At 37.0% G+C, this 12,076-nt stretch overlaps 1 protein-coding gene across 1 annotated transcript in view; it reads left to right on the top strand.

The window, feature by feature from the left end:
- The first annotated feature begins 2,636 nt into the window (after positions 1–2,636).
- The window catches only part of CYRIA (CYFIP related Rac1 interactor A), a 39,336-nt gene continuing 29,896 nt past the window's right edge, over positions 2,637–12,076 (top strand). The window contains exons 1-2 of the mRNA XM_009639826.2: positions 2,637–2,690; positions 4,527–4,595. The gene's annotated coding sequence lies outside the window, so the exon portion shown is untranslated. The remainder of the gene's footprint in view (positions 2,691–4,526; positions 4,596–12,076) is intronic.

Below are 12,076 nucleotides of genomic sequence, written 5' to 3'. Positions count from 1 at the left end.
TCTAAGGATGGACTGCCCTAAATTACCTGTATTACCATTGATGTTTCTCGCATCTTTCTGCATAATATTTAAATAGTACCAGCATGGTAGTAAAAGCTTTAATGAGCCTGTGCTTTTTCAGTACATACATTCATAAGTGAGTTCTGCTGCTGCTCCTTTTTTTTCTATATCTTAAAATACAGATTTGTAACTTCATTTTGGAACACATACTTTCTATTTTTTGAGTAAAGGACTTCTAAAACATGAAATAATATTGCGGTTGCAGAGTTAAGATTCAGAGTCTGACCTCTGACGCATACTTCATCTTATTCAACTCTTCTGCTTCGCCTCTGAACTACAACATTATGCAGTCCATTCTGTAATGTGACTTCACTTAACTCTTCATTTGCAAGTAGAATTAATTTCACATCTTTGCTATTTATGCTTTGTTGAATACTGATCATACAGCCTTAATTATTTCTTACACAGCAGGAAACTTTCAAAGTAGCAGCTGTGTTTTGCCTTAAGTCAAATTGGTTGTGGACTATGACTGCTCAAATCCCTGAGTGGATAATGAGCTTTACTTCCAGCAGGTCCCCCAGACTGCTATGCTGAGGGCACTGAACTGACTTCTGTATTTCATTTTATAAATGAAATGCATTTTAACTAGGGATTTGGACTTCCGGAGTAACTGTGTTGTAGTCTACTTCCCAGTCTGCAAGGTTTTTTGTGAGTATATTTTGCACCTGTTACATGAGAGCTTACTGCTGTCAGCACTGTTAATTTTCTCCAAATAAGCAAAATTAAGTAACAGAACAAGCTGGTCTAACATAAAAAGATGGAAATTATGAATATAATTCAAGACAATTCTCATTTATCTTTCTTTTGGTCTATGTTAGATTTCAAGATTTTTAATTAGCCTCACTAGGCTTATGTGCTCTGATGAACATACGGTTTTTTTAAAACAATCCAATTGTCATGTTTTGCAATATAGAAATTCTAAGGTTTCTATCAAATATATTTTATCTTCTGTTCTTGCATCTACTTCACAACTTTTATGCTATTTCATTTCTTATAGCAATCTTTTATTCTGTAGAGTTTTAGCCTGGATTTTTTTTCTATCCCTCTTGCCATCAGTTTAAAGGTTTCCGGCAATTTTTTACCATAATTAAACTTGTAAGTCTTGTTCTATAATTAATTAACTTTCCTGAAAAATATTTCTGTTCAAACACTTCTGTAGAATTTGGTGAGATACGTCCTGTGCATTTCAAAGGAATGTAGTAGTTGCTCACTCTCGGATTATGATCTTTGTAGTCATATTTCCACTTAACACTTCCAGAAAGTAGAAATTTAGTACCTTTTTTCCCCTGACTAAGATCTTTTTACTGATGTTTTCTTTCTTATGATAATGGGTTATGAATTCAATTAAACTGGGTTGCCTGTGGCTTCAGTGACTAAAAACTTCTGATCTTTTCACATTGATGAACTCCTTCTGGAGTGGATCAAATAAATGGATCAAATCATGGCTCACATACATACAGTTCTGCAGATGCCTGCTTTGGTATAAGGTTTTTAATTGATTAATTTATTTAAGGCGTTTAGCTATCAAATACTTCTCTCCCCTTTCTCAAACTGACTCAGGGTCTTTTTGCATGTCAGGTCATTCGTCCAAAGCCAGTTGATGTTGTATCAGCATAGTCTGTACTACACTTGCCCTTTCAAAGCTAAATTCCACCTTTTTTATTTCTGATTATCATCTAAATTTCACAGTCCTCTTTCTTTATCTGCACTGTTTCCATTTCAGTCCTTTCCTCTTCTTCCCACCTGTAATCCTTTCTCACAATTTTCATCCATTCTCTTCTACCACTGTTCACTTTCTCTCATTCTTGGTAGTAAATCTGCTTTGGTTTCTGTTTAACATGAATCTTGATACATCGTTGCTTAACCACTCTTTCTCATTAACCTTAATTACACGAAGCTTGGAAAATACCTCAACGCTTAGTAGCTTGGGAGTTAATGCAGCTGGATGGCTGGGATACCACTTCGAATCTTTCTCATGGGTGCTCATTCAATTAGCGCTGGGGTTCCTGAGTCCTTCACATTTGTCATTTTTGTTGTTGTTGGGTCAAGAAGAAGAGAGGCGTGTTTTCATGTATCTTCAACCAGTAGATGCTATAAAAAGCGATGGTATTTAGAGTGGGTTTGTTCAACCCAGTAGGGCTGGAGGGTCAGGAGTTGTCTCTTACTACATCACTGTGCTGTAGGAAATGGTGGTTTTCTGGGTTCTGTGAGGCGCTTCCAGTCCTTTCCCTGCCCCGAGGTGTTCCTGCTTTGCACATTCTCTGATGTCTCCGTTATGGCTTCTTTCCCACGTAAGCTGCATTCAGTCTCCGAAGTTAACTCGGTGTCCGAAACACAGTAACAGTAGTTCACTGTCCTGATGTGCTCTGCTGTGGGATTAATTGACCTTTTGCTCTGGGCGTAATGCACAGTAGAAGATACCTTGCAGCAGTACTCATTGCTTCAAAAAAAAAAAACCAAAAGGGAAATTACTGTTTTGAAGGCATCGAAGTAACTTTTCTGATTTTTACTTAGTAATTAAAGCAGTTTCATTAATAACAATCCCATAAATAACAATAAACAAATTTTACAATCCACAGATTGCAGCCTCTGTTTAAGTATCGGGAAGGCTCTGGATCATCTTCAACAAGGTAAGAGCCAACTACGGTCCTTTCTGTCTTGCAGGGAACAGCTGTCTAGCAGATTTGAACATCGTAAATGATAAATGAATACTCAGCCTCCCCTGAATGGCATCCTGTTACGTAGTTTTACTGTTGCACCTAACTGGCCCTTTCAAAATGCTATCTAGGCATAATATTTTCGCCTTGAGGTTTTTATTTGTTTGCTTTTCTTATTATAGAACAACAACTGAGAATTCTTCTTCCCATGTACTTTTTTCATTTACTCCACTGTTTGTTTTGAATCATTTCACTGTTATTGTTCTGGTCTGTGTAAACCCTTGGGACAGAATTGGCCTAGGCAGAGAATGGGATTTGTTCTTATCCCTTTTGAAGTCCTAAGTCTATAATTTTATTTTTTTTTAGGCCTTCTACTGCTTTTTTTTTTTTTTTTTTTTTTAAATCTTGACCAAGTTCCATCAAGCTCTACCATGTAAGTTCCAAACACCCTCTGTTGCTACAGAACTGGAGAGAATTTGCAGCCAGCAGTAAAATAAAGCAATGCTGAAAATAGACCTTTTTCCCCTAGAGAAGGGGAGTTCCCTGACTTGACCAGCTACTAATTGGTACAAAGGTTTGTTTACACAGAGGAGCTCTTCCTAATTAGTTCCCTATGTGGGTGCTCTACTTGAGAAATTAGTGTTACATTCTGGTTTAATTCAGTCTGCTTTTATAATGAATTGTTATAATTTGCAGTAAGGAATGTATTTTTAGAAGAAAAAAAAAATCTGCACTGCACCACCCCCGAGTTTAAAATGATAATTCCTCTTTAGGCAGCAATCAAGCACTCTTATTATTTTGAAATTAAATGAATAAAAATCCATCATTAGAGTAAATGCAGGTTTTAGTCATATCTTTATAAATATAGCTGCAGAAATACAACCGTGCGTTTTTCAAAGCCAAAACTTAATTCATCTGATTTACGGACCTGATGACTTGACCTCTGTAGTTGTGAGGATAATGAACCAGAATATTTGGGAAGAAGAGTGTTTGTGGAGTTACATTAGCATTGCTGAGGTTGTGGCTGGAATGGAAGTTCACTCTCACTCTTTTCCCTAGTGGATTTCTTTTTCTTAAGTTGACTTCACCTTTGTTCTGGGAGCAAACTTGCGTTGCTTTATTTAGAGTGTTGAAAAAGTGACGTAAGAGCCAGGCCTTAAGAAGAGCTGTCCCTAAAAATCTTATGAAGGACCTGGTCCCCTTGTTTTTCTCTCAGCCTTCCCTCCCCCCGCCCCCCCAGCACTTTCAGAATGAAATGATCGCTGTTACGCTTTCAAATTACATTCTTTATTTTGGTAGTTTCAAAAGATTGGAAAATGAATTTCTGAACTTAGAATTGCTTTAACCAGACCTCTTTCAATCTAAATATTGTTTTAAGTAAATGTAGCCATGATAATAAATTGCTAAATATTTTGGAAATAGGTTTGCATTTTCATTATTTCATTATTGTTTCTTTTAATTCTTAATATAACAAATACCAGTACCAGTGAACATTATTTTCCTTTGGCTGTATCAGTCTTGGCAACAGATCATTGTAAAATCCAAATTAAATTGAATCTGTTCTGGAGTATTATATGAGATAAAAATTCATTTGAAGTACCTGATCGTTTCAACCCAGCAACATTTTTCAGTGGTATTACTTTAAAACTTTTTGTAAGTTCCAAATTTCACTTTTAAAAGAATAATTTCAGTTATTCACAGACACAATCTGGCATATTTCCTTTTTTAAGCTAAAAAGTTTAATCTGAAAATGGAGGGAAGCAAAAGCATGGTGATCCCAAGTGTAATCTTGAATGTTTTTCATGACAGACGGACGTTGAATGTTTAGCATCACCTCTTTGGATTTTTGAACGTGAATTGGAGCCACTGTATTTCTAGGTAAGACATAACCAAGTGTTTCTGTTAAGTACCATCTTTCTTTTATATATGAGTAGTGAGAAAAAAGCTAGAGTGCAGTATGCTGGGCTTTACTTTGTACAGAGTGTTTATGTCTTTGCTGAATGAGTCCAATGTTATTTGAGTTTTTAAATAATAGTAGTTCAGTTGTCCTAAATTTTTATATTCCCTGAGAGAAACCACATCAGCAACTCTGCATGGTCTGTCTACGTACGGGATTTAATTTTATGATTAAGCGTGTAGTTGTTTGATTAGCCTGTTGCCATTCAAAATGGTAGTTCAGTTCTGTCTGCTCCTTCTCTTGCATCAACTCCTGTACTTATCTGGGATGTGCTGCTTTAGGGAATTTGCTGCTGAAAATCTACAGGATTGCAAAGACTTCTTGGAGGATTAATTTTCTGTCAGTTTAGACCTCTGCATCAGCTCACTGTGAACTCAAACAAGTACTGGTGTCAATGCAAGGAAATCAGTGCCAGTACTTGCAGCAACATTGTATTGGCTTTAAACATCTCGCTTCTCTCGGCTTGAAGGAAAGGTTTGATACATGAGGAAGACTACAGAGGGGTTGTGAACAGCTGCAGGCTCCAATATCTGAGGAGGAAGCAGAGGGTGATAGAGAAGACCTAGAAGATTTTGATCTGTAGATGTAATTACAAGATAATTTGTCACTGAAGATTACCTTTTCCTCATAGTGAAATACTGGATCCAGGTCATGCTGATTTGGCTACTCGTGTTTACCACATAGATTATAGGGAACAGAAGGGAGATCCCAGCGTCACACTTCACATGCGGCCATGTTGTGGTCAGCATTGTGCTGGAGCTCCAAGGCCAGAAGTCACAGATGACAGTTCTGGTGGTTCTGACCCAAACACGTGGCTGTTTCCCAGCCCTTTCTGGGCTGCTGGGAAGCGTGAAGCAGAGCTGACGTTTCAGCTGGGCGGTTGCAGCATGTAACCCTTAAAATCTGAAAGGGAATAATATCTTACTTTATTGTGGGAAGTAAGGCTGTGAGAGATGGTAGCTTTCATATGGTTGTCTCTCAGAGGGATGGAAGCCATCGAGTATGGAGAGGACTCCTTAAGCTAACCCTGTGTTAGTAACAGTGAACACTGCCGTTAATTCAGCTGTTGTGAGAGGCATCCAACAAGCAATGCTGTGGGCAAATGACCACAAAAACTTCAATTTGTTGCAGGTAAAAACAAGCCCAACATGGCAGCAGCTTGACTGGCTTGCTATCAAAGCAGGTTTGCAGTACCCAAGTGAACCCAGGGGTCTCAGTGGCAGTCTGGCAAAGACGTTTGCTAATCATCGGGAATTTTGTTCAAAAGAAATGGAGCCACCTGCAGAGGAGTTTGGAAGGTTCTGAGATGTAGTTGAAAGGCAGTAGTATTCCTGTTTGATTTCACTGGGTGGGCAAACAAACCCAGGTCCAAGGGAGGAGGTGGATGTGAGGGGTGGAAGGAAAGACTTGTTAAGATTAAAGGCTATAATCATAGCTTTGACAATTTCTGCAGTGTGGAAAATTATTTTTTTCTACTTTTTAAGTAATGGTGTGATACTTGTAAGGACTGTATACTTAATCGGTGAAGCTGCTTTGTGTATTTTTTTACACTTTATTTCCTCCTTTAAAAAGCCCTCCAGCCTTCTATTTTGTTACAGTCATATGGAATATAAAATAGGAATTACGTATATGACATACCTTTTAAATTGTATAAAGATAGCAGTTCGACTAAAATTTATGGCCCATTCTACTTTTTAAATGAAGGATGATCTTTCTGAGCTGGAGAGGATCTCAAAAATGAGTGCTCTGGATGGGCTTATCCACCCTAGTCGGGGAGACTGAGATGAGCTGAAGGGAGATCTTGGAGACATGACAAGTAGAGTGAAAAGGAAGAACAAAAGGAAAAATGGTAGGAATGGAGAACAACACTCTAACGTGTCAGAAGAAACAGGAAATTATGAGGAAGAAGGCATGTGAAATGAGGAAATAGAGGTTTGCTAAATTATAGATTCTTTTAAATTTAGTCCATAGAAAGTTAATATTACTACAGTGTAGTTTACTGCTTTTATTAATTCCATTGGTAGGAAATAATAAACTGGTAGGAACTATAACTGGTAGGAATTTTTTTTAATAATTTTTTTACCTGATATATTTTTGAAGTCCTAACTGTTTGCTACTAGAGAACTTTTACAGATATTTAGGCAAATTATTTTTTTCCAAATGAAGCCCTTAAATATGCCTTTAATGACCTTAAAGATTGACTATGACAAACATATGGACTGTAGAAGCATCCAAACAATTTTTTTCTGAAAGAAAAAGTTCTGAAAATCAAATCTTAATATGCCAGAGACAAGCCAATAATAATTTCTAAATACCAATGCAGCAGAAGAAATTCTTTGTGCTTATAGCTGTGAGCTGTTTGAGCTGTGCTGAAAGTCTTACATGATAAAGTTTTTCATTTGGAAACATTCAAGGCCAGGTTGGATGGGGCTCTGAGCAGCCTGATCTAGTTAGCGGTGTCCCTGCTCCTGCGGGGGGGTTGGACTAGATGACCTCTAGGGGTCCCTTCCAACCCAAAACATTCTATGATTCTATGATTTCTCTAGAGAAAAAAAAAAAAAAAAAGATTTAATCTCTTAGGTTGTAGTTAGTTCATTGCCAGGTGTTTTACAGATATAATGCATAAACGTGTTTCAGGGAGAAATAGAAAGAAAGGCGCTGTGGTAACTGCAGTTCGTTGCCTTGCATTGTTGGCCAGATGTGTTTTGCAAAGAAGTGGGCGCACACCCAATCTGGAATTCAGCTTTAGGCCTGATTTTGGTCTGTAGTGGTAGACTGTGACTCAGTCAGAGCCTAAAATCAAAATGCTTTTCCTGAATTTTGCATTTGCTAGTGGAGGATGGTTTCCCAGAAGGTGTTAATGATGAGGTGTTTGCTAATTTACAGCAGTGAAACTCCATTAAATTCTTGAAATTAAGGATAGCATTTTTCAAAAGTAGCAAAAGACATGTTGACTTCTCGTGAAACAAAGGCTCTAATTTTTCACCAATACCAAAAAGTAAGGCTTTGTATTATCTTTTTTTTTTTAATAAAAAACTCTTTCAAAGAGATTTTTCTTTAATGAAAAAAAAAAAATGCAATTAAAAAAATTTTTTTTTTAAGAAAAAAAAAAAAAGCCAAACCCCCCCCCCCCCCCCCTCCCCCTAGTGTTCACCTTCATTAACACGACTTGCTGACTTCCTTCCTCAGCTGCAGTTCTTCCTACACTCAGAGGTCAGAAAAGAGCAAGATCAACAAGCCACACATCTGGCTGTCTCTCTTTCCAACTGGAACAAAGAAACAATTTTTTTAATGACTTTTTGAGTTAATTGTAAACAATTTGGTTTTGGAGTCGCTGACTTGCAGCAAATGTTTGTCGTAGGCGGGTGGGGGGAAAAAAGACTATGTGCTAATGAAATTCCTCTGTGGCCGGCAAGGGGAAAAAAATCACTTTAAAAAAAAAAAAAAAGGAATGTCTTGATCCTTCTAGCATTGAAGTATGCTCAGAATTTTGAGTGTACATATAGAATGTTTCACAAGCTTAAAATACGTGCTTTGAAGAGGCAGAGACAGAAGTAATTGTGCATTTCATTTTCCTACGCTCTTATATACAGTAACACTGATTTTTAAATTTTTTTCCCCCTTTATTTTCAGTAGCTGTTTATGTCTGCACAAAGTGACAGTGATAAAAGACCAGGGACAAAGAATAGGAATAGAGGGGGAGGAAAAAACTATTTTAAAGTGAGAGTTCTGTTCTAATACTTCTTTCTTGTATTTGTACTGTTCCTAAATGGTTTGTTCCAGTAAACATTTCTCAGAAAAATGTATTTACAGTCATTAACCCTTAAGTAACATTTTGAAAACTAATTCTTAAATAATTAGAGAAATGGAATGCTTTTCTCACTTTCTGAATTACTGTAATTTTTTAAATGCCTTCTAGCATCACGTAGCATCAGTTTATCTAATCTATTAGTTTTACTTCTTTTTTCAAGTGTTTTATCTAAAGTAAAGTAAACATCTGGTGTGACTTTTGGTACTTTCACACTTCACAACAGGAAATACTAGAATTGTTGACGTACAGCACTTCTGAAGCGCCAGCTACTTTAAAAATACCTTATTACACATGTATGTGCCTCATTTGAGCTCATATTACTCTGATATTTTGCTTGCTTTGTTTCAGATGTCTGTCATGATAGTTTTATTTCTAACCTGACCATTCTGCTAAATATTTACTAATATCTTGATGTGAAAAGTAAATTGGTAATGCTGGTTTACTAGTACATTTGACTGTTTAGAACAATGCCTAAATTTCTGAGAAACTTGCGTAAAATGAGTCATCCAAAGAAAATCTTTTCCATCAATTTGTTTGTAGGAGGTAAAAGGCACTGTACTGTGACTATTTTTTGTCATTTTTAGGTGTTTGAGTTGATAATGCCACTTAGTGGATAACAGCCTCAACTGCAGCCTTTTTTCAAAACTGAATCAGGTAGCAGACCGCTATCTTGATTTATATTGGAGTTTTCCTCCTGTCTAGAATATGCTGATTGTAGCATGTTTTCAAAGAACCTTTTATTATCAACCCCATTTTAGGAAGTTTATGATGGCCAATTCGGTTTCTGGATGAAGAGTATTAAAATATGCTTCTTAAAATATATTTTAAAATACGTGCTTTTGCTAAGAAGGGTTGGACCAGCTGATCTTTGAGGTCCCTTCCAACCTGGTATTCTATGATTCTGTGAAAATGTAGGAATAATTTATTACAGAATTTTAAACAACTCGTAGGAAAATAAAGATCTGTTTATTTGCATATTTAATTTGATTGGAAAGATAAAACAACAATCTTGGTCTTGCACTGGTTCTTTAGGCTAATGAAATGTAATTGATAGTATGGTGATAATTTTGGTTTAGGCAGTGCTTGGGTTTAGCACTTATGATTGGAAGATCGGTGGCTGGGCAAACTCTGAAGTAGAACAAGCCGATTCTTCAAGAACTGAATTAAAGAGGACCTAATAAAAACTATTTAGTGCATTTTCTTGGATGACATTGCAGAGGGCATACACAGAAGGGGAGTGTAGGACTGGGCAGGGACCTGCTTTAGTTGGACTTCTGTAGACTTCAAATCATTCTGCTTTGCAATATCAGAAAGGTGAGACAGACACCAAATGTCTATTCCACCACTGTCATTTACAATTACTTCTTGAATATATTCTTTTCATAAAGACTTTTCTTTGCTAGGTAGTTTGGATGGTATTATTAATAACTCTGTGAATTTGATAGGAAATTTAAATATATAAAAATGCAAACTCTTAATCTGAGACCAATGTATATATGCATATATATATAGTCTATATTGTGTATATACGTATATTTTATTCTCATACCGGTGTATAAAAAAAAAATATTCTTTAATACAAGAATACTATCCTCTGCAATTTAACAGCTTTTTTATGAAAAGGTTTTTTTCACTTTTGAAACATGTATTGATTTAGGTCTTTCCATTCCTTTTCAGTCTTTAAACTGTTCTTTGAACTGGTTTTCCCCCCTAAGTAACTTTCCATTACTTCCCATCAACCCTCATAATCTTAAAACACTGAGCAATTTTTTACTTAATATCTCGGGCTTTTCTGAAGTTTTCAGTTACGCTGTTTTTATTAGTAAGTCAGTTGAATATTCAACGACTAAAATAATGATTGGCTTAGAGGAGAAGGAAGAAAACATAATTCAATTTCCAGCCATGTTTCAGTGCTATATTACAAAATGGTTTTATTAATGATGAATATCAGGACATTTTTTCAGAAAATTTCTATCTTCCATTTGTTCATCATGAAATTGGGAATAATTGAGTTTTTTTCTGCGCCATCGCATCCTCCAGAGAACTTGCATCATCTGAGTCATGAGCTAAGAGGACCCCAAGTTTTAAGACCCCGTTAGTGCTGAAATTACACAGGCGTTCTTCTTCCCCCAAGCTGTACGCTGTGCAACATGTTGTACAACTGCTTGTGTCTCCAGACACCCAGAGCAGATGGCTTTCAGTCAGCAAGCGAAAAGTTTAGTTAAGTCAATAATTTTAATCTTGATTTCTGTTATTGTGTTACAGTTTTAATCTTGATTTATCTATTTATTTTTTTTCCTGTAACAAGCAACTATTTTTCAGTTCGTGGTTAAACATGCTGATTTGCAGCTCTCTGCGTACATGTGTATATGTACATATATTATGCACATCTGTGTGTGTGTGTGCATGTGCAATTTTTACACAATTTAAGTTTTTTAGCAAGTTACATGGCTGTTTCTAAAATTATTTTTAATTAAGTAGTTGTTTATCATTTGACTTTTTGTTAGAAAGTAATGAATGATGCCTTTATGAGGTTGTATTTCTTTTACGTTTGACTTATGTCAGAGTGTGAATAGGGAGTTAGTTACAACTGGAAATGAAACCAACAAGGCTCTTAGATAATTTTTATGTAAAAATAAAACTTAAATTTTGCTCTAAACCTAAATATAGTGTCTATTCTGTAGTTTCTAGTTCTGAAAGGCTTCATTTGTCTTTGAACAGGAGTATTCAAGAGAGGCAGTAAGAAAATATTGGCTGTAACTACCTGCCTCCATTTTTGACTGCAGACAATTAGCATTTTAAAGCTAGTGTATCTCATCCGTGTATCTGGGTTATGGTCAGAGACTACAAACAGAAAAACAAGATTTCTTCTTTCTTAACTTCTAGTCTGCTGCTTAACTTCCAAAGAAGCAAAGCTAATTGAAACTTCTTGAAAAAGGGCAAATAAAGATGGTATTTCTGTTCACATGGAGAAAGCAGGACGGCTGCCAGGGGCTGACGTAGTGCGGGTTAGACGCTGGGCTGGGATGCCCTGCTAAGAATACTCGACTCCCCTCTCTGCTAACCCTGGTTACCCGTACACTCTTGAACGTTCCAGTAAAACCGACGTTTTTCATACTTTTAGATGCAGTCACAGTTACTTTTCAACTAAATTCTGAGTTTCGGTGGGAGGAAAGGGAAAGCATTATAATATTGTTACTTGTTCTAGATTGTGGTTATTAAAATACTACCTAGATTAGTTTGGCTTTAGTTAGAAAAGTAAGGATAGGGGAGAAACTTATCTGCTGATACTGGAGCTGTAGTCCCTGCGAAGACTCCGTTTGAAGCGTGCACCTCCCGCAGGAGTGAGCGCTGACGGTTTGGCGCGTGTGGAAACCGATGATGAGATCTCGTCGTGGCCTTTTACTTAGGCGTCGAGGTCATGAGCCTTTCAGGTGAGTTAACCCGATTTTACTTAGAGCATCAATTTTCCCGTGCTTTGTGTCAAAACCTCGGCCTTGTTCGTTGATGGCCCAGTGCTGTGCTGGGCTGGGGGCACGATGGATGGCGGCAGGGGGCGCCCCGGCCCGGCGCAGGCCCCTCCCCGCGCAG

The sequence above is a fragment of the Egretta garzetta genome, unplaced genomic scaffold (genome assembly GCF_000687185.1).
Source record: "Egretta garzetta isolate BGI_Z169 unplaced genomic scaffold, ASM68718v1 scaffold15, whole genome shotgun sequence".
Classification (NCBI taxonomy): Eukaryota; Metazoa; Chordata; class Aves; order Pelecaniformes; family Ardeidae; genus Egretta; species Egretta garzetta.
This window is presented reverse-complemented; position numbering and strand designations above follow the sequence as displayed.